This window comes from Rhinolophus ferrumequinum, chromosome 21 (assembly GCF_004115265.2).
Source record: "Rhinolophus ferrumequinum isolate MPI-CBG mRhiFer1 chromosome 21, mRhiFer1_v1.p, whole genome shotgun sequence".
Classification (NCBI taxonomy): Eukaryota; Metazoa; Chordata; class Mammalia; order Chiroptera; family Rhinolophidae; genus Rhinolophus; species Rhinolophus ferrumequinum.
This window is the reverse complement of record NC_046304.1, coordinates 42,972,337-42,994,759: the sequence shown is the minus strand read 5'-3', so window position 1 is coordinate 42,994,759 and position 22,423 is coordinate 42,972,337. Positions and strand designations below refer to the sequence as shown.

The 22,423-nt window shown below is 38.9% G+C and overlaps 1 protein-coding gene across 2 annotated transcripts in view; it reads left to right on the top strand.

The window, feature by feature from the left end:
* Positions 1 to 22,423, top strand: part of SMURF2 (SMAD specific E3 ubiquitin protein ligase 2) — a 90,876-nt gene that overhangs the window by 23,497 nt on the left and 44,956 nt on the right. The gene's annotated exons all lie outside the window — the stretch shown is intronic.

Here is a 22,423-nt window from a genome sequence, read left to right as displayed (position 1 = left end):
TATAAATATTGCCATCATATCATCAGGAAACACTGATCTTCGAGAGGTTCAATAATTTCTCCAAGGGCTTAAAGCTAGTAAGTGTGGGGGAGCTAGAATTTGAACACAGATGTGTTTTACTCTGGTCTCTAAGCTCTGTGTTGTATTGTCTTCCTAAATGGTTTAGATCTCTTGACAGAGGTCTGGAGGCCTTTGAACAGTTTTTTTCTTTTTCTTTTTTTCTTTCCCCCCTAAGGAGTTCCTTTTTGTCTCACTTTTCCCTCCAGCTAAGAAAAAAGGGTGGGGGTTAGGGGGAAGCGGACTGAAGTGTTTGTAACTTCCTTTAGAACCAGGTTGTAGGTCAAATAGGCTGAACCAGTGTTTTGAATTAAGAAAAGTTTGGTTTTTCTCTGCCCATGTCACTTTTGACAGCTGACAGAATGTAAGTCAATTGGAGATTCATTTCGTTTAATTGGCAAACATTCCCTGGGAGGACTGATGTTAGGAGCGTGTGGGGCGTGGTGAGTTATGAACCATGTGGTGTGGATTATACAGGATGCTTTGGCCAGTCCACCTTCTGACATCTGAGACAGTGGAGAAATTGTGACTACCGTGCCAAAGCTTAATCAAGTCAAAATTTGTAGAGATTGAAAGTGTTGCCATTTCCCCCCTTTTAAAAAGAGAGACTTAGAACACTGGAATGATGGTTAGTTAATTGGTGATGAGAGGCAGTGTATGATAGTAAAGTGCAACTTCACTGGATATGTTGATTTCCTTTAGTAGAATGGGAGTAATATCCAGAGGATTTAATGAGCTACCTATATAAAGTGCTTAGCGCAGTGCCGGGGAAGTAGTAAACACTCAATGAGTATTAGTTATTATTGTGTAAATACTTTTTACACCCAATAAAGGACGTGTGAAAATGAGTTCAAAAGTAGAATTTAGGATCTTGTCACTTTTTTTTTGAGGGCACTGGTTAATTGCATTTTGTGTCATGAAAGAATAGCTCATAAGAACTTGGACAGATTTTCGAAGACCTGTCCAAGTGTGTTCCTCATTATTCAAGGCCAATTAATTTTCCTTTTGGGATCTGGAACTTTGTCCTATCAAGAACCCGTTTCTATTTCTTTCAGAATTTAAATATCCGCATGTGCCTCTCATATTAAAACGTCTTTCTTTAGCCTGTTTCCTTTAACTCCTGCATTTATTCTTTCCAAGGCTGACTTTTAGAAAAGGATAGTCTACTCTCATTTCTATCCACATTTTTCACCTTTTATTTAAATGCTAATCCGGTCTTTGCTCAGTACTCTTCCGAAACTGCTTTTGGTGAGGATATTGGTTCCCTAATTGTTAAACTGAATAGAGACTTTTCTGTGTCACCTTTTCTCTCTTGACCTCACTATGTACTTCATTTGACTAGTAGTTGCTTTTTAAGGACACTGTAGAGCTAGTTAAGTGCTGGTGAAAGTAGGACCCCGGGGGATCATCCAAGGAAAGCTCTTACCCTGAGCTTTCAAGGAGCTTGGTAAAAACGACTTACTCTTTTTAGTTCAGCTAAAGAGAGGCTAACCCTGAGTCAATCTTACAGTTTTCTAAGGACAGTTTAAAATACCTATTTGGGCTAAATTTGTTTCAGCTCAGGATGGACCATCATTTGTTTTCTCTCCTCTGATGATTGTCCTGGAGCCGTTGGAAGTTTCCGGTCGGACAGTACTGACAGTTCTCCAGCCTTATTGCTTGTTTACATCTGCTTGTTGCACCGGCCTGTTTGGGTGGTGGCAGGAACTTATTTCTTTCTTTCTTTCCTTTTTTTTTTTTTTTAATTTTATTGGGGAATATTGGGGAACAATGTGTTTCTCCAGGGCCCATCAGCTCCAAGTCATTGGAGGACGCAGCTCAGCTCCAAGTCCAGTCACCGTTTTCAATCTTTAGTTTCAGGGGGCACAGCCCACCATCCCATGCGGGAATTGAACTGTGAGAGCTCGCGTAACCACCTGAGCCATCCAGCCACCCCTCTGGAAGCTCAGCAGCAGCTCGTTGTCTTCAATCTAGATGTGGAGGGCGCAGCTCACTGGCCCATGCGGGAATCGAACTGGCAGCCCTGTTCAGATCTCTCGCTCTAACCAGTGGAGCCATCCGGCCACCCCAGGAACTGATTTCTTGTGTTTTGGCAGATTAGCTCTCTGTTCGCTTGCAGAGTAACACCTTTCTTTTGTGGCATTTAATTTGAGTGGGATCATGTATTTAAAAAATTCCCAATTAACTGATAATCTCTCAAAGTGGTTTTCTACTTGATGCAGGCATGAAGACGTTGGAAGCCTCTTATAAAACAAGCAAAGAAAAAAACTTCTAAGATTTTTCCTAACCACTTACTCTGCATTAACTATATTTTACCACCTAAGGACAAAAGCAGATGATTATTCCCTCTAGTCACCTCAAGTGGCTAGTCTTTCCTTGTCATTCATTGTCTCCTTTTGTAAAAGCAGCCTATTCCCTGAGGTCAGGCGTATAACCAGTCTTCATAGTATGAGGACATTTCTGGGTTTAAACTATATGTAGTTGAAATACAAGTAGTTTTGTGTCTCTTAGCTTGACACTTGTTTAAAATATTAAATAAATCCTTCCAAGTACTTTTTGTGATTTCCCAGGTCATTCTTCTAAACCTAACACTTAGGGTTATGGCTTTATAAGTTTTCTCTACGTCTTCTGGGCCTAAGTCTTTTCTTTCTCTCCCGGCAGCCTAAGTGTCTAGGTAAGTATTTTTCTTACATTCAGGTCACCAGGTTCATTTCCTGTAGACTTTAGGTCAAAACGGTTGTCTCAAGATAGCCCCCCTTGGTGGGTGTTCTAGGCTCTTCTTCTAGGAGATTTCTGAGTAGTCTTCCTTGGGTTCTAGATAGTGAGTTTACCTGTTTGTTATCATGATTGTTTTCCTGGCCTCTGTTGTCTTAGTTCTGTTTTTTAGTTTGCTTTCTGTTTCCTTTTGCTATGTTGTTCTTCAAATTCTATTATCCTGCTATTCATCTCATCAGCTTTTCTTAAAATTAACTTACCTGTCAGGTTCACTCTAGCCTTTCTTTTTACTGCATTGTTACTAAAAAGTCGTCTTCAGGATTCTGCCCTAGGACATCAGGCCCAGTCTCTAAGATTCTTTCCCAGGATGTCAGTTGGTTCCTGTGGAAATTTTCATCTCTTTAGAAACTTGTGGTTTATTTACCCTGGTGTGATTGTCCTTTTAATTCTAGTGCAATGATAATTGCTCTAACTTGCCTTAAGGATTCTTTACAACTAATAATCATGTTTGGCGGGGGTGGGGTGGGGAGGGATGAAGTTGCCACAGTAGATGAGGGGAGCTATTTTCCTTTCTCGATTTTACCTGTAAATAAGCAGCAAATATAGTGGAAAGCATATGAGTTTTGAACTGAGATTTTGAATTTTATATCTTTTTTCCACTTCGTAGTTTTAGACTCTGAGTCTAAGTTTCCTCATCAGTAAAATTACATCCCCCTCATATGATTGTCGTGGGACTAAAAGAACAGTTTATATACAAAATGATACCTAGAAGATACATACTAAAGGTTTTTATTCCCTCGTAAGAAATGGACCTCAGTTCACTAATCGTATTGTGGTAATTATTTTGCAATATATACGTGTATCAAATCATCATGTTGTACACCTTAGAGTACTTGATATGTGTCAGGCGCTGCGGTATAGGAAGAGGTTTAGCAAGGTCTTAGCTTATTGTTAAGGTAGCTTACAGTGTGGTGTTTCAGTATATTTTGGTAAGTGCCATGGTAGAGATAAACACAGTACTGTGAGAAGACTAAGGAAGGAAAAGCGAACTTGGCCAGATCACTGAGGTCTGAGTAGGTGTTCAGGATCACTTTTAGCTGGGAAATGATGATTGTGCTCAATTTTTAAGGATTAGTGGGATTTGGCGAGGTTTGTAAATGAGAATAGTGAGGAAGGCATTCTGAATTGAAGGAGTTTACTGGGTGAAGGGTACTTGTGAGTGTATGGTGAGATGAGGCTGGAGGAGAAGATGGTGTTCAGGGACCAAATTATAAAGTATCGTGTGTGCTATGGTGTTTTGGCAAGCCATTGAAGGGTTTGAAGCAAGCGAGTGATACAGTCTGAGTTCTGTTTTATAACAGTTACTATGGAAGTATATGGATGATGCGTAAATTTCCAGGTTTCCTCCTGACTGTGTGGCTTGCTGATGCTGTTAAACTTGCGGGGGGGAAACTTGATCGGGAGAGGGAACAATAAGTTAGACTTTAATAGTGGGGAGAACCACAGGAGCAAAGACTGTTAGAGATAAACAAATTGAGCGTTGAATGAAGAAGTTTTACTGCCAAGCAGGGAACCTGATCCAGCAGAGTCTAGGTAGGCTTTGGGGGATCACGTTTGGGGAAGGAAAAATGGAGCAGGTCTTTTAAAGCCAAAAGAGCTGGAGATGCCTCTGGTTTATATTAGGTAAGCAAAGTCTCTGTGTGTTGTTGATAGGGTGGTGGATTTGTTGGTCAGATAAACGTTGCACTGGTCCGAAGTGCTCTTTGTATGTGTCGTGAGTGTATATGTGTGTGCTTGTCTTGAGATTATGGTGTGGAGAGCTGCCCGTGTGCAGGCTAATGTGAACACATACGTTTTCAGTGTACCAGGAGCTACACACATAGTTAAGCTCAGTTCCACCCTACTAAGAGAAAACAACGATCGCTTCGTACTTGAGTTAAATCACCAGCAGAATACTATAGCGATCATTTTTAAAAAACAGTACATAATTCTGTTTTATTCCAAAATCTTGTGCAGCCGCTGTCTATATACGTAGTCCTGAGCTTCATCTGTGGTTTTGGGGCAAATTGTGTGTTTCTTGGAGTCGTCTGCTTCTAGAGTCCTTTTAATTAGACTCAGTTTCTGATTACTCAGGAGTGTGGAAATCCACTGGTCTGGATTGGTAGCTTGTTTTCACTGTGACACAGAAACCCATGCCTCAGCACCTTGAAGCTTGACTGCTGTAGCTGTTGACAGGATGACCTGAAATGGTCGCTTTAGTTGAGGTTCTTTCCAGAGAAGAAAGGTATAACTTAACACTTATTGAGTGTAAGACTGAGTGAATCAGGTTCGTCTCTGACAGTATTTAGATTTGTATGTGAGAGTAAAGAATAAGTTTTCAGTGGCGTTTGATTCCATTTGCATTGGGCATATTATAATGATTTCATAGGGAGAAAGTCCGTGTGAGCTCTGAGAGAATAATTGCGTGACCATTAGTGCTAGTGGGAAAACTTTAGGTTGGAAAACAAAAGGTTTATGAAACTTTGGGGATAATATTAACAATGGAGTGTCTGTATTAAGAGAAGGGTATCACAGAGTTTCTGGTTAACTAACTCCTCCAGTGAGGTGAATTCCTTCATCATTTGACAGAAAGGTAGGGATTCCCCATGTTTTATTAAGCAGTGAATCCACTTCAGTGTCTGTATGTTCTGTGGTGACAGTATATCCTACACTGGGAATGTCTTTGTTATTTATTTATTTATTTGGTTATTTTTAAGATAAGTCATTTCACAAACAGTATTAAATCAGAGTTGACAAAAGGGGGTAGCTTTAGGATCAGAGCTGGGCATATTAATTTTTGAGTGATTGCTAAACAAGCATGTAGTTTTCTTTCATCTGAAGAGGGAGTGATGTTGCAAAATTAAGTTTTGAACAAAGGTGAAGAGTGATACACAAAGTGAGCAAAGAAGGATTTCATAAAAAAAGGATTTCAGTTGACAAATTGTTGAATGTTGCTCAGAAATAACAAGAATTGCACGGCCTAGGGTGAGTGGAGAAGTGCCACCAAATGCAAACAGGGAGGGTATGTCATAGCAAGATAAGCAGTTTGCTTCTTGTGTGAACAGTGCTGTTAGATTTCTCTGGAAGGAATGGAGCATAGGGAGGTATTTGGTTAAGAGCAGCTGGGAGTCTAAGGGTCACAATTCTATCGATTGCTTTGAGAACTTGAATGACTGTAGTCTTTCCCATTAGGTTTCTAAAGGAGCAATAGGGGCGTGTTACAAAGGACAGTAAATCTTTCTTCTAATAAAGACTCAGTGTGAGATTTATTCCTGGTAATCACTTCAGGTTTAAATAAATATTGGAGTAACTGAGGCAGGCTTATGTAAGGATCAATTTGAACTCTCAGTATGGTCAGCACCGTGTATTCTGCCTATTCTGTCAGTAAACTCTGTAGCTCAGAGTACAGGTATCTGATATGACAGTGGGTTAGGAGAGTTCAGTATCCACCAGAAAACAAGGGCATCTAGGGCTGCCATAATTTGGTTTTGTGCACATTTTAAAATATGGGAATCTCTAAATATGTGCTTTCTATAAAGCATTTTATTTCACAGTGCTATCTACAAAACAAGCCTCAACCTAGTAAATGAGCCAGAGTAGAGGTCACACTGGGCAAAGATATCTTCCTTTACTAATGGACTTGTCGAAGTTGGTAGAAGTTGGGAGACTGGGAAGATAAGATTATTGGTGTTTCCCACCTCTGTTACTCTCTTCGTACTGTGAGGAAGAATAGAAAGGAATTTAAGATAGAAACAGAGAGCCCTGTACCCACTAGGAATTTTAAGGCCTGTTCTTGAACAGAAAGTTAACTTCCTTTTGTGTAGTAACAGCAGAGAATATAACAGGGCATTACTGAGATGCTCAGAGGTGTGTCATTACTACTCTTTCTAACTTGGCTTGTTGGACTCCTTTCTCAGTTTTGAAGGGATAGCAACTTTTCTAGTACCTGAGCTCTATGGATTCAGCACCCTCTTACCCCCAGGACAGTCTTTGCCATTATCTGTCATAGGAGGAATATTAGACTTTGAGTAAGTTGTTTAATTTGAAGGGACATGTGTTTTCCCCCCTTTTTATTCTTTTAGAGTTCTTTGACAATATTCTGTTGTAATATATCAAAATGATCTATTTTCCAGTCCACTGACATTCATCTCACTAATCTGGCTATTTCTGGTTTTAATCCATTAAAGGGCTGAAAAGACCTTGTAGTGGTCTGCCTCTAGGTGTATACTAAAATATTTCCTAAAGTTTTCTCTGATCTTCTGATTATGTATGATTTTGCTTGCAGTTTTGGGTTTTGGTTCAATCTACTTTGGTAAGAAAGGTTTTCTGGGATGTCCAGAAGCAAACACTTTGCTGTATCCTCAGCTTCTTTAAACTTTCTTCTGGTTTGTGATATTTGATCTGCATTAGGATCCCAACCTGGTTTTTCAAACCATCTTTGACCTTCTGTTGCAGAAACTACTAGTCTCTACAAGCTTGTGAAGTTCTGGCAGCCCTGGCAGTATAGAGTATAGGTATCTGAAACTATTCTACACTCCTCAGAAATCCTTGTTTTCCATGTGAGAAACCCTTGGGGATTCCATGTGAGACCAAAGTTTAAAAACAACAGCATGACCTTCTTTGGAAGAGTAGGGGTAAATCCTTAATGGAAGCTGTGTGATCATCTCTCTTACTATGTGGGTGCTCGGCAACAGGTTAGGGGATAGGACCATGATATCTAAGGGAGGAAAATATTAGGGAAACCCATGATGATAAAGAAATGTGCAGATGGGATAAAGACTGAACGTTGCAGATAGGGAGTTGGGAAAGAAAAACTGCCTTTTCTTTAGCTTTTGCCAGGGAAGCCTTCAAGAAAGTTACTTTTGAGTTATTGAGGCATTTCGATGTTTTGGTGTACCAATTTCAGGAGGTAGATTGTTGCTTTGGGGGTTTTGGCTCCTTTGGTTCCAAGACATTGCAGAAGTGTACGCTTGTTGAAATCCTAAGTTCCCCAAAGTAGCTGCTGCAATTATAAATTATCAGCTTGGTGTAATTATACCACATTATTAGACATGTATATGAACTTGGACTGTAGTGAATATACATACACTTGCTTCTTTGAATTGACAGTCCCTACAACAAATATCAAAAAGGAGAGTCCTTTACCATTTGATAGACAAATGTATGTACAGAGCACCTGGGCGGTTGCGAGAGACCCAGTAGTCTAGTACCTGAAGTCCTTGAATCTGGCCCAAACTTTGACTTTTCTGAGGAATCTCTTAGATAAGACATAGGTGGACTAACAGTGGTATGCAGAATAGATCCCCTCTTTTTGTCACTCAAGAAAGAGGCCCAGTTTCCTCTGCATATCTACCCCGAGAAACCAGGTGGTTCTGAGCCAGAGTACACACAAACTTGTGAGACAGAACAGAACAAACTCGGAGCTGAAATCAGCTGAATCACCATCAGAAGTTTCCAAAAACCTGCTAAATCTAGGGCCCAATAGGTTCTTGTGTCAGTGGTCTGTCAGTTTTAATGGGTGGCTCCATCACGTGATCTCTGTGGGGTCTCCAACCTGTTAAAGAAGGCATAATGACTAATTGAGACCAAAGATTGTGCACTAAGTGAAAATATTTTATTGCCAAGTGTGGAACCTGATCCAGCCCAGAGTCCAAGCAGGCTCTCAGAGATGAAGTTCAGGGCAGGAGAAATGGGATAGGTCCTTTAAAGCCCAAAGACCATGAATTATCTTTGTTTCATATTACAAGAGCCAAATTTTTGAATGTTGTTTATTGGCTGCTGATATTTGGGTTGGTTGGTAAGCACTGGACTGGCTGGAGATAGTCTGCAACTATGTAGTATGGAATTATGTCTAGCTACGTCTCTTTTGTATGTAATATGTCTGAGTTAAGGTTGTCACCCAGTTGCTGCGCTGGCATCAGCACGCTAGGTGGCCGTGTCAAGGTTTGTTAGAGTTTAGTAGTTGTCTAGATATGAGGGTGTGGGTGTTTGGAGAAAGGTCTGGGTATGGTTCTGTAGCTATCTACTTTGGAAAACTGTCTACCAGGAAAAAAAGGCAGCTTGGATGGGTCTTAGCCCGCTATTAATTCATCTAATGGTGGTGTAAATATCAGTTGATGTTCAGTAAACTACCTCAGAACTTAGTGGCTTGAAACCACATTTATTTTGCTCGAGAATCTGCAGTTGGCAGGTGGCTTGTCGCTGTTGCACTCAGCCTCAGCTGGGGCGGCTCAGAGGCTGGGGCCTACATTATCTGAAGGTTTATTCACTAATATTTCTGGCAGTTCAGCTGGCTGTCAGCTGAGACGTTAGCTGGGACTCTCAGCTGAAATTCCTACAAGTGGCCTCTCTGTGTGGCCTGGTCAGTTCAAGGTGAGTCCAGAGAGATCCAGATCACCTCCCGAAGGCCCCACCCCCAAATACCATCACGTTGGAGATTAGGTTTCAACACACAGGTTTGGGAGGGATACAGACATTTAGTCTGTAGCATACCCATTTTTCAACTATATCAAAGTTATGTACCTTAAAATAGTGTGTCTTAATTTCCATAAAAGAACACCTTGCTAAAAATAAAACATCATTATCTGAGATTTTCCAAATGTGGGAAAAAAGGTTTATGAACTACAAATAATGAAATAGGATGGCTTTTCATTTTTTATAGATTTTATTACAGTGCCTGTCACATTTTTGTCATTGTGATAGATGTTCTTGAGGATACAAAGACCTTTAGGGTACAAAGACAACCTTTTAAAACAAAAATCCTAAATATTCTGTCCTTGCAGGATAAATGATCTGAATATCATACCTTATGGAGAAATGCTTGTGTGTCTGGATTTTTCCAGTAGCCCAGAGAACTTTCAGAGAATGAGTTTCTCAAGCTTTGTCCAGATAGGGTAGATTTTATGTGTAGGCTCAGAGGAGAACGTGCTATTTGCAATAACTCTTCATAGAAGAGAATTTGTGCATTTGTACATCTAGAGGGTTTTTTATTTTTTAAAGGGAATACAGGTATGTCTTTCATGTGATAATTTAGTTTTTCCTAAATGTCTTTCTTTTCTGTTTAATTAAATTAGGTACAGATTTTGCTTGTTTTGTAGATATAATTTTGTCTTTTTTTGTGTGTCAAGGTGAAATTGTTTTCAGTTAAGTTTTTAAAACACTCTTCATTATGTTAATTAGTAATTCGAATGAAAAAGCCTGTGCTCCTTAAAAAAAATCAAGATAAATGTGTGAAATAAACTTTAGGTAAAAGTTCCAAAGTGTACTTGATAAACATAGATATGTAAGATGCTACGTTATTTTAATGAAGTTCTTGACCTAAGTCATTTGGAAGAGGATGTAGAAGAGCTTCTGCGTTTCCACAAACCCTTTAAAGTGTGCGTGTGTGTGTGTGTGTCAATACATAGTTTTCATCAGATTTTCAAAGCAGCCCTTTATCACCGCCATCTCATTCCCCCCAAAGTTGAGAACCATTACTTCATGGTCGTGGTTCTCAGTGTTGTGCAGAGACCAGCAGCATCTGCGTCCCCTGGAAGCTTCGTTCTGGGACCTACTCCAGACCCACAGAATTAGAAACTCTAAAGAATTAGAAACTCCAGCCCCCCTCCCCCCTATGTGTTTTAACAAGCAGGCCAGGTGATGAGATACATGCTGCAATGTGAGAACTGTGACTTTGAGGCGATAGAATAGATACAATCTAACAACTACTAGTTCTGTATATATTGACACATAATCTATACTCATCTACATAATCTATACTAATTTTAATTTGCTGATATGATTATAGAACAGAGATATAAGCATGTTTATATGTTGTCTGCATAGCAGTTTTTTGAACACAAATACAACTGTTTTGTTGATATTTAAGTATATTTGAAAACACTTAGACTTATAAAATGTTAATGACTTTTGGTTTTAATATATTTGCACTTTTGATTAAGTGCCTTTTGGTCTATGACAGTGTTTTGGTAAGAGGGGTGGATTACCTTGATCTTAAGACATTTTTAGTCACAAGTAACAGGAAAACAACTCACTTAGGCTAACTTAAGCAAAAAGAGACGTTATTGGGAGGATACGGTTTTGGCACCTAGAGGGGAAAGTGCAGCCAGGGTGAGGTAGGACCCAGGAAATTGAAAACTTCAGGAACTAAGACAGTTATTCCCTGAGGCCTCCTTGGGCCATTTAGAACCCTCTGTTTCTCAGTGCTGTCTTCCTTCTTTGCAGGGGCTCTGACTTGCTGCTTTCCCAGGAGAGAGGATCTGACTGGTTCATTGGGTCTGGGGGCTGCTCATCATCCAGTCAGTGTGGCCAGTGGGTCAGGGTCACGTGCTGCAAATACAGCCACTGATATTTATCTTCCATGACTGTAGCTATAGGTTGCGTTTTATTGAGGTTTATAGCGTTCTGACGTCCTGTTAAGGTTAAAGTAGGGTTGCCCCACTTGCCTTTTGTTTAGTAATGAGTAGTTTTCTTTTTCCTTACAGTAACTTTCTCTAAAAAAATAAGCCATCACAAATTATTTAGTGAAATTTATATTGTAGATATGAAGTTGTTTAGTAGAACAATCGCATCATAATCTTGGCTTATTTTTGCCTGTCTGTGGATAGGCTGTGGAAACATGCCTTCAAATTGTAATCGAACCCTGTACACATAAGACAGTATATGTTTAGCTTGTGCTTTTTCCTTTCTACATATTACAGACTTATAAAACGATATTGGTACGTTTCAGATGTTTATTTTATATACATACTAACCGGGTGTTTGAGGGGGTATTATGTGTAAACAGGTTTTTGGCATTTGCATTGTCAGTAATTTTTGTTCTGCTGCCAATGTTGATAAGAATCTGGCATTATGCCTTTCATTTAAACTTTACATGGCAAGGTAAAACGATCATTTGAATAGAACTTGGACAGGATGATGTCAATGGCAACATGCCAGTACAGAAAAAATCTAGGAAATGTGATGCATTAGTCCCTTGCACTGGAAATTTTACTGGGGAATACTTAGCAAACTTTTGGCTTGCAGTGGAATAAGAGGGAGGAGCAGTGGAAAAAGGAAAGCTTTTGTTTACTGTAAAACAATGCAGTGAATTAGACAGAGTGATGTTAGAACAGAAGTCTGAACATGACACATCTCGGCAGATTCCATGGAAATGGCGAGATGTTGGACTCAATCCGGAGCCCTCTTACAGACCTTCAGGATTTCTGAGACTTCAGTATTTACAGTAGTTATTGAATTGTGTACTCTGTGCATGGTTTCATAGGCTCTGGGGGTGCAGTGGGGATTAAAAGTTCTTGACCTCATGGAGTTTAATGTTCTAGTTGGGGAAGACCTTAGGAAGTGAAGGGTTAATTGGGTTGTTTATATATGAAAAATGTGGGTCTTTGTTGATGTTTAAATTTGGTAATTCCCAGAGCTCCTTGGCGAAATGGGCTGGGGCAGGGAACATACAAGATAGGCCTAGAGCATTTTCTAGTGTCAGAAAGTATGGAGGCATGAGCCTCCACCCCGCCCCGTGATGTGGCTGTATCAAAAGAACTCAGAAACCCATGGAAACAGCTCCCAGGGCCAAAGCTGGAGCATTATGAGCAACACAATAAAGTAGTGTTGGAGTATAACCCAAAGTATAAAATAAATGAGTCCACACTGACATATATAACCAAATGATTGAATAAGTAGATACATGGAGGACGACAGACAAATCTCCTATGCAGAATTCCAGATTATTTATGTAGACATTTCAGTGAGAAGGAGGGGGAGAGTAATTCCTTGGTTTTTCAGTGTAGACTGCACATAGCAGTGACTTCCTTTCAAAGAGTATGGTGTGGAAAGGAGGATAAAAAAGTAACTTTACAGTGGAGAAACCTTACAGACACAACTTTTGCCAGGTCAAGGTTAATATGAACAGTGACAAGTCATTTTGACAGAATATACCCTTGATACGATGTTATGAGAATGGTACCTTTATCTCTGTGGTCTTTCTCCCAACAACCCATAAATCCAGAATAATCATTTGGGAATAAACCCAGAGAATTCAATTGAGGGATACATTCTCCAAAACACCTGACCAGTATTCCTAAAAACTGTCAAGGTCATAAATACCAAGTCTGAGAAACAGTAACAAAGTCTGAGAAACTGTCACAGCCAAGAGAAGCCTAAGGAGACACGATAACTTAATGTAATATGGAATCCTCAGTGGGATCTTGGAACAGATGAAAGATGTGAAAACTAAGGAAATCTGAATAAAATATGAACTTTAGTAATAATGTATCTATTAGTTCATTAAGCTGTGACAAATGTACCATATTAACTAAGATAAGGTGTTATTAATAGGATAAATAAGGGTGAGTGTATGGGAACACTATTATCTTTGTAAATTTTCTGTAAATCCAGAATTATTCTAAAATAAAAAATTTACTAAATTTAGTAATTCCCTATCAAACCAGGAAATATTTCAAAAGTATAAAGTTACAAAGAAGTATTTTCTTATTATAAATTAAAGCTTTATACAGTTGCAGTCTTCTTTCCCGTTTGTACTAAAGGCCTGCGTTTACAAGTGGAGCCTATTTGGGAAACTAAATATCTTTGGCACTTTGCTCTATTAGAGTAGATCATCAGGTATTTCAGTGACTACAGTGTTTAGAGGTTGGAAGGATGCAGAAGACCTGGGAATTTATCCTTGTTTACATTGTTGTAGAAATAAGGGTAGTATAATTGGAGGACATTATGTTGACAATACACCGGTTTATTGTGTACGAGAGAGAAGGCTCAACGAGACGTTATTAGGAAAGAGCTCCCATAGGTAGTTGGGCCTTGGGGTAAGCAGTGTGCTTGCAGAGAGTTGAGGGGGCTAGCCTGATTCGAAGGGAAAGACTTCCTAGGGTACGGGAAGCAAGGAGTGAAGTTTGCTTTATTGTTTACCTTTTAGTTTGCTCATCCTTACACAAAATCAGATGGTGAGAAAGGAGAATCAGAAAACGTTTCACATGGAGTTGAAATGTGATAAATGGATAAAATTTTGAGGGTCAGTGGTTAGAATAATAGAACTTGAGCTGGGAGGAATATTTTGAATAAAGTCAAAGGCAGAAAAGTCCTGGGCTTATTTGGGGGGAAAAAGAGGATGCCGTTTTCAGTCTAGGAGTTAATGAGAGAGAAGGCTGGGATCATTAATAGCCTTCTGAGTGAGGAATCTATAGAAAAAGAGGATGGAGCCTGAATTAAAAATGCTCACTTACTAGGTTACAGGCTGGGGAAAGCCACAACTCTCAGCTCTAGTTTCCTTTTCTGTGGATATTAAATCAAAACTCACAAACTTTTAAGGATCAAGCAAGAAGTTATTTTGGCACATTATAAAATATATAATTACTTAAATGTGAACACTGGAAATGGAAATAGGCAGAGAGATATGTGATACCTGATGTAATCTGGCAACTGCTTTAGACGTGGGGTGGTTAGGGAGGGGGAGAGATAAGAAAGACGTTTGCTTTCTGGTGATTGGAAGCATGTGGTGCAGTTGACAGAGCTGGGGCGTCAGAAAGAAGAAGAGCTGGTTTATTAGGGAAGCTGATTAGTTCAGTTTTGAATGAATATAATTTGAAGTGCTGGTGAGGTTTCCAAGTGGGTATATGTGGTAGTCAGTTGAAATGTCGGCTTGCAGCTTGGGAGAGGAGTGAAGTTAGACATACAGATTGAGGCTCATCAATATTTGCTGAAAACTTACATGAACTTTGTTATTGGCTGAATGTTTGTGTCCCCCCATATTTCTTTCCCCAGTGTGATGGTCTTTGAAGGTGTGGCCTTTGGGAGGCAAATAGGTCATGAAGGTGGAGACTTTACCATTGGGATTAGTGCCCTTAGAAGAAAAGACTCGAGAGATGATACCTCTCTCTTGGCCATGTGAGGATACACAGCAAGAAGGTGGCTGTCTGCAAAACAGGAAAAGGGCCTTCACCAGACATTGAATCTGCTAGCACCTTGATCTTGGACTTCCCAGTCTCCAGCACTGTGGGAAATAAATACAGTGGTACCTCGGTTTTCAAATGTAATCCGTTCCGGAAGACCGTTCAAGTTCTGAAACGTTCGAAAACCGAGGCATGGATTCCCAATAGAAAGTAATGCAAAATGGATTAATCCGTTCCAGACCTTTAGAATCAACCCCTAAAACTGCAAATTTAGCATGAATTTCACTATTTAATGATGTCATAGATCCATAAAATTTACGGCGTTCGTAAACCGAAATGTTTGTCAACGGAGACGTTCGAAAACCAAGGTACCACTGTACTGTGTAAACCACCCAGTCTATGGTATTTGTTATAGCAGCCTGAACTAAAACAGGCTCTTCACCAGGTTGTGAGAAGACCACTTTCTTGCTCTTTAAGATACTTTCAAATGCTTGCAAACTGGGGGATTAATTTTATTAGATATTTTAGAGTAGAAAGAACAAGAATAGCTAATATTTACTGAGCACTTGCTGTATACTAGGTACTATTCCAAGTGTTTTATGTTTTTCAGTTTATTTGATCTTTAAAACAGTCTTTGTGACGTGGCTCTCATCATTTTTATAGATGCGATGTCTGAGGTACAGAGATATTAAATAATTGTTCAGGGTCTCAAGTTGATAAGTTACAGCACTAGGTTCAAACCCAGGCATTATGACTCTAAGTGTTTAATATAGTGCTTATAGCTTAACACTATACTATGCTATCTCTTGTGAGTGTCTCTAGAAAAAAAGGAGAGAAACTTGGGAGTGGCCAGAAAGTGATGCAACTTTTTCCCTACCTGTAGAATAGTGTTCTTCATTGCAACTAGCTACTTGAATTTTATAATAAGGTTTCTTTCTCTTGGTGTTCTGATGTAGAAAATAAATTACTGTGTGACTAAATTTAGATATACTAGATCAATCTCTTGAGCAGCCGTCAGTTATGAAGTGGGTCTGTTTGAATGAAGGTGTTCAGTCGGGAGGACGTGGTGGCTGAGTCTCCAATAGCACTAGCCAGGATAGCATTTAGCATAAGCGTCCTTAAGTTATAGTGAATTTACCCTCCTTCTGAATGAAGGAGAGTACTTTTATGTGTTTTTATCTTCAAATTGGAGAAATGAATTTATGGAAATTTTGGTTTAAGATGTATAGCTGAAATGCTTTCAGGTAGTTAGTTTCTTGCAGTAATAGCTTCTACAGCGCGCCTGCTGTGTGTCTGGACTACCTGCTTTATGTTTATTTCATGCTGAATGTCCCGCTTGGCTTTAGCCGAACCTTATTTATTTTTTAACATATGAATTTACACCAGAACTTGATTATTATGCTTGTAGGAAGAGCTTTATTTTAAATTTAATCTCTGATCATTGTAAGGCAGAAATTTACAGTTGTGGCTAGGAGTAATATCTGCATTTATTACGTCAAAGTAGGTCATTGTTTTTGTATTGGAAAAGTTAATAAACTTGCACTTGACTTTTAGAAAGCTTATATGTATACTCTTAACCTTGTTTCAGTTTTATTCAGTTAAAAAGTACACTTGTTTGGGAAAAAATTTTCACCAAAATCTTCATGTTTGAAATTTGAAAACAAAAAGTATTTACTTAAAAGTTGTTATGAGTGCTCTAGAAAGGTCATTTTTAATTGCTTAACTTGAGAACCAGTTTTGCCTTTGGTGAAATATTTAAGTGTGTGTGTGTGTGTGTGTGTGTGTGTGTATTTTTTAGTAAGAATATTTACTTCAGAGTGGCAGAACCTGTATCTTTTAACACATCATCTGGTATGCTAATTAAATTACCTGTCAGGTACTAAAATGCATTAAGTTAAACTTAGAAGCCCAGTTTGTTTTGCAACATACATGAAATGAATTGTCTAAAATTCCTTGATTAAATGGTATTGTAGCAAGATACATAGTTAAAAGCAGGTTTAATATGATTGTAGAGGTAAACTATTACACCTATTGAAAGAGGGAAATTGCTTATCTTTTGGAGAAGGTCCTCCTGCATGCTAGGTTTCTTACGACCATTTTGTGAACCTGTATCACCAATAATTGTTTAACCAGTGTTTAAGTTCCTTTGAAAAGAAGAGTTGACCTTAGAGACTGTTTCATTCTATATATGATGGTTAAGTTTGGGTTCTGTAATTAGATTATTTGACTTGGAATCTCAACTCTAGAACTTACAGTGTCACCTTTGCAAGTATTTAATGCCTGAACCTCAGTTTCTTCACTTCTAAAATGTAGGTAATACTACTAACTTCACAGAGTGGTTGGTGGACACTTGCACATAGTAAATACTCAATAAATGTTATCCAATCTTTTTGTATTTCTTACTAAATTTACATTTTATTAAATGTACTGTTTGTTAATGGACTTTTACTCTTAATAACATTAAGAAAATATTTTCTTGTCAGTAAATACATTTACATAATTTTAATGGCTGTGTAATATTTCAACATGCTATTTGTCATCCATAACCATTTCACTACTGTTGTGCACGTAGGTTGTACCTGACATTTTTGCTCATTGCAACATTTTGTAATAATGCACTTGAATGGTGAGTCTGTGTAGCGCTCCTACTTCAAGCAACAATAACTAAAGCACATACATATAAAAATTGTGTACAAGTTTTCTGTAGAACTTACATTCATTTTCATTTCACATTTAGGAGATGAGGTTGAGGTTGTTTCTTGGAGCAGAAAGATCTAAATGGCTGTCATATGCCAGTGATCAGGAAGGGTGCATATTAGATGTTTTGAAAGCACTAGGCCATCTTGTTGGAATTTGTATAGGAATGTTATCCTGAACTTCAGTTTTATTTTACAATGATAATAAATGTTCAAAGAAAATCCAGAGAAATCTACTCTGTTCAAAGTAGTCTATACAACTTTTGAGTTACCGGAACAGTATAAAATCTGTTTTTGTGGGGTAAAGGAAGACGGGATGTCTGAATGTTTTTTTTTTCTTCTTCCTTTCTCTCAAGCAGTCTCGTTCCAATCAGCAGTGTAATTGGAATGCAACTCCAATCTGGAGGAGGAAGGGGAATTTTTGGCAAGATACTGAGCAGTTGGGAGTTTTATTCAGATGAAGCATAGACAGCCATTCATTATGAGTACAACTCAGTAAGAACAGCAATGGCATTCTATTTCTACAGCTGGGATTTATACTCTGATGTTACATGGCGTGTTCATATAGATAACTCCTTTCCACCCAGGAAAAGAAATTAGTGACTTAAATGAAATGGTAATATTTATTAACATCTGCACTTCTGCAAATGGTTTCCTTCAGTCACTGCCTCAGATAAAATATACTAAAGGAGATTTTTCTGAAATTCAAAAACATGTCTTGAGAAAACAACAGGAAAAAAGGTATTTAAGGCATGATATTTGAATTATACTTGATCTGCAAGCTCTAAGGGCAAAGGACTATGTCTCATTTATCTTTGTATTATATCTGCAGAATCTGTCATAGCACGTGACACAAAGTGGGTGCTCAGTAAATGTTGAATGAAAGAGTGAATGACATGAGAAGTGCTCCTTCTCATTAAGCATCTCAACATGGACACATCTGCATCTCTGTGAAATAGGAGTTACCAGTATACCAACAAGGCTGTCTTTAGCCTATTTTGATCATCTCTACCGGTTGAAACTTACTCATATATTAGCAACATATTATTTGTTATTTTTAAAAGAAAGTTTCAAACATGACCTGATGAGTATGTTTTAAATAAAGGGAAATGATAAAAATAAGATTTCATAATTATGTCAAAATCACAATTACTTGAGGATTGTAATTTATCTGTCATATAGTATAAAAAGTCCCCCCTTTCAATGAAATTATTTTAGATTATTTTGGAATCTGTTTCATTCAACAAATACTTTTTGAGTGCCCATCGAATGCCTGGCTCAGCGTGTGCTTGGTGCTGGAGATGCAAAGAAGTGAGACAGACATGATTTACGCTGTAAATCATGTAAATTATGATGGAGTTTACCATCTCCATAGTTATAAGCAACATTCTAAACTTCAACAATTGTAATAGAGTGTGCTGAGTGCCTGTGGTAGGAATGGGCTTCTGTGGAAATACAAGTGGGCGGAGAGTTGAGAGAAACTTGTTCTAAAAGACTTCCTTCCCTTTGAGACCTGAAAGATGAGAAGACGAAGCCTGAGAAAAATGTTTCAGGCAGAGGGAATGGCACGTGAAGGCTGTGGGTGAGAGATGGTGTACGTTTGAGAAAGTAAAAGTTTGGTGTGGCTGGATTTTGGACTTGGGGGCTTAGAGGGGAAGGCTGGTGATGAAAGATGACGTCGGAGTGATAAGCAGGAGCCAGAGCCTGAAGGGCATTGTAAACCAATATAAAGTTTGGGCCAGAACACGAAGTGTGATCAATACGGTGAATGTTTAAATAAAAAAAAATTATTACAGTAAAAGACTCATTGCCGTTAATTGCTCTCAAAATACTCCCCCCTCGCTTTGAACACACTTATTCCATTGTTCTTGCCACTTCCTGAAGCAGTTCTGGAAGTCCTCTTTCATGAGTGTTTTTAGTTGTGCTGTCGTGGCTGCCTCTATATCCTGAATGCATTTTGACTTTGGGGAAAAGCCAGAATTCGCACGGTTACAGATCCAGTGAATCAGGTGGATGAGGACATGCCGTAATATTTTTATTTGACAGAAATTGCTGTACCAGAAGTGATGTGTGACATGGAGCCTTTCTGTTGTGATCACATAATATGATGAATGCTGCTGCCGAGTGCCATCCAACGGAAAGGCAGGGATCTTCAATATGGGAAGTGGTCCGTCGAACCTTAAGTAACAGTGTGTGACAAGTTTCAACTTGTTCGGTGCAGTCAGTCAAGTGTGAGATACGGTCGAGAGAAGGTGTGGTTTAAAGTGTGCCGTAAATCATCCTCCATTATTGACAATGCTCCATGTCACACATCACTTCTGGTACAGTAATTTCTGTGAAATAAAAACATTACCACGGGTCCTCATGTAAACCTTATTCACCAGATCTGGCACCATGTGACTTCCAAATCAAAATGACCATGGTAAATGTGTTGAATTGATTCAGGACATGGAGGCATCCATGACAGTGCAACTAAAGACACTCATGAAAGAGGACTTCCAGAACTGCTACAGAAAGTGGCAAGAACGATGGGATAAGTGTGTTTGAAGTGAGGGGGAATGTTTTGAGGGGGATTAACGGCAATGTGTCTTTTGCTGCAATAAAATTTAAACATTTACCGTAGTTTTTGATCACACCTTGTACCTTGGGAATGTTTTTAGGATGGAGGTCAGTAGAGGAGACGAGAGACAAGGTCCCTGAGAAAGTGGTCGGTTGGGCGTGAGCTACAACGCATGAGTAGAAGGATAGTTTTGAGGAATGTTTTAAGGATGTTTTGGAATGTTGTTAGGAGGAGGAGAAATGGATAGAAGGACTTAATCATAGTTTTAGGAAGATCACTTTGGGTCCAATGTGGAGAACTGACTGGAGGGGTGGAGGCTTGAGGCAGGGGACTGCTATTGTAATGACCTGGACAGGAGTTGATGGTGGTCTGGACGGGGAGCGGGGGGTGGGGGGTACGTGGCACTGATAACAGAGGGGAGTGGAAAGATGAAGGCTGTTTCAGAGGCAGTACTGATCAAAATTGGTAATTGCCAGGAGGCGGGGAGGAGGAAGAGGAGTGAAGGTTGCTGTGGAGGTCTCTGACTGGGGCAGTGGAGTGGAAAGCAGTGGTATTATTGAAAGAGAGTAAACTGGAGGAGCAATTTTGGGGGACCGGGAAGATGGGGATTTTACTTTGGGGACGTATTTAGTTTGCCTGTGTGGACCTGGAGTTCAGGAGAGAGCAAAGGTTTGGGTTTATGGATTTGGGTGTCATAAAAATGGCACAGACCAGGGAGAATGTATGAAAAGCGGCTCTTCAGATTTATATTTTGAGAGGGAAGAGCTTTGTCAATCTGTTAACTATGAACTTTCTCCCAGAAAAAAATGTGCGTTCTTTCCCTAGAAAAATGCACAGACATATAACAATTTACAAATAAATCAAAGTCGGGCATCTGTGCTCCTCGGGTTATAGAGTAAAAGAAGAGGACCTAGGGCAAACCCCTGAAGAACCTCAACTTCTTGCATGGAGCATAGGAACAAAGATCTGGCAAGGAACACTTAGAGTGAGTTCCTGCCTGGTGTGAAACCAGGTACAGTGGTGTTAAACAGAAACCAAAATAAGAGAAGGCTTCCTAAAGAGGGAGTCGTAGTGAATAGAAGCAGATGCCCTTCAGGGGTCAAGTGTGATAAAGAATGAAAAGTGTCCATTGGACGGATTTAGTAATTAGGTCCTCAGGGCTTTGGAGAAGCAGTATAGGGGCAAGGATGACAGAGGAAGCCAAGTGACAGTGGGAGGTAAAGAACATGTAGACAGGTCTTTAAAGTAGTTTCGTTATGAAAGAGCAGAGGTAGGATGGTGGCTGGAGGTAGGAGGCATGGGCGAGACTTGCGTACGTTTAAATTGCTGATGAGGCTGTTGAGGAGGAGAGAGAGAAGGTCCCTGAGGAAGTAGTGGGTTGGTGTGAGATCCAGAGCTCAGGTGGAAGGATAGTGTTTGACAGCTGAGTGGACGTGGTAAATGGATGGGAAAAAAAAGAACGTGTAGCCAAACAGTAAGTTTGTAGGTTTAGTTTTGCATACGTTTTCTGTTTCTCTGAAGTATAATGTGAAATCATTTCACGTCTTGAATCCTAGGATGCTGGTTAAATCATGATAACCTCATCATACTGAAGACCATATAATTTGTATTTATGTGTAAGATAGGGCCTAGGAGTCTCTGACCAGTAAATCAGTATCTTGTGCTTACTTAATAATTTTATTCATTTACTGATGGCATCTGTCTTTAAAATGATTTTTACTTGAACTTTAAAGTGGTTAGTTATACTGAGACTTACTACCAGGGTTTATAATGTTAAATGAATTTTTACACACTAAACTTCTAATAATTGTAACTAATTGAACAGACCACTTAAACTGAGTAGAAGTGGGCAGAAATTAATCAAACATTACTTTCATAGATATTTTATAAATTGAACTACAAATATATGGAAATTGGTGTTTCCCTTCACTTGTATCAAGTTTGATTTAAAGAAGTTAAGTTTATGACTATATAAGCAGTAATTTTTAAATTGAAATATAATTCACATGCTATAAAATTCACCTCTTTACAGTGTACAATTCAATGTTTTTAACATATTCACAAGGCTGTAAGTCCATCACCATATAAGTAATAATTTAATGCAGGGTAATCCAGAGAATGTGGATTTGGGATATCTAGTTCAATATATTAACTTAATTTTTGGAAGTAATAGTAGATCTATCTTGTCATTGAGCTGATGATTTAGAAGGTCATTTATCTCTCCTGAAAAGTTTCTGTGGAGTTTAGGTGCAGAGTAAATAACAGAATACTATTTAAAAAACCCAAACTCATCTAAATCAAGAAAGCTTTATATTATTTATGATCCTTATCGGTATAAAATTATTTTATCCCTCAAATATATATATCAACCCAAATTTACATATTTCCTCCTTGCCCCCACGCTACTCTGAGAATAGATCTTGATGGAAGATAGGAATTGGGTCCTTATAAGAATA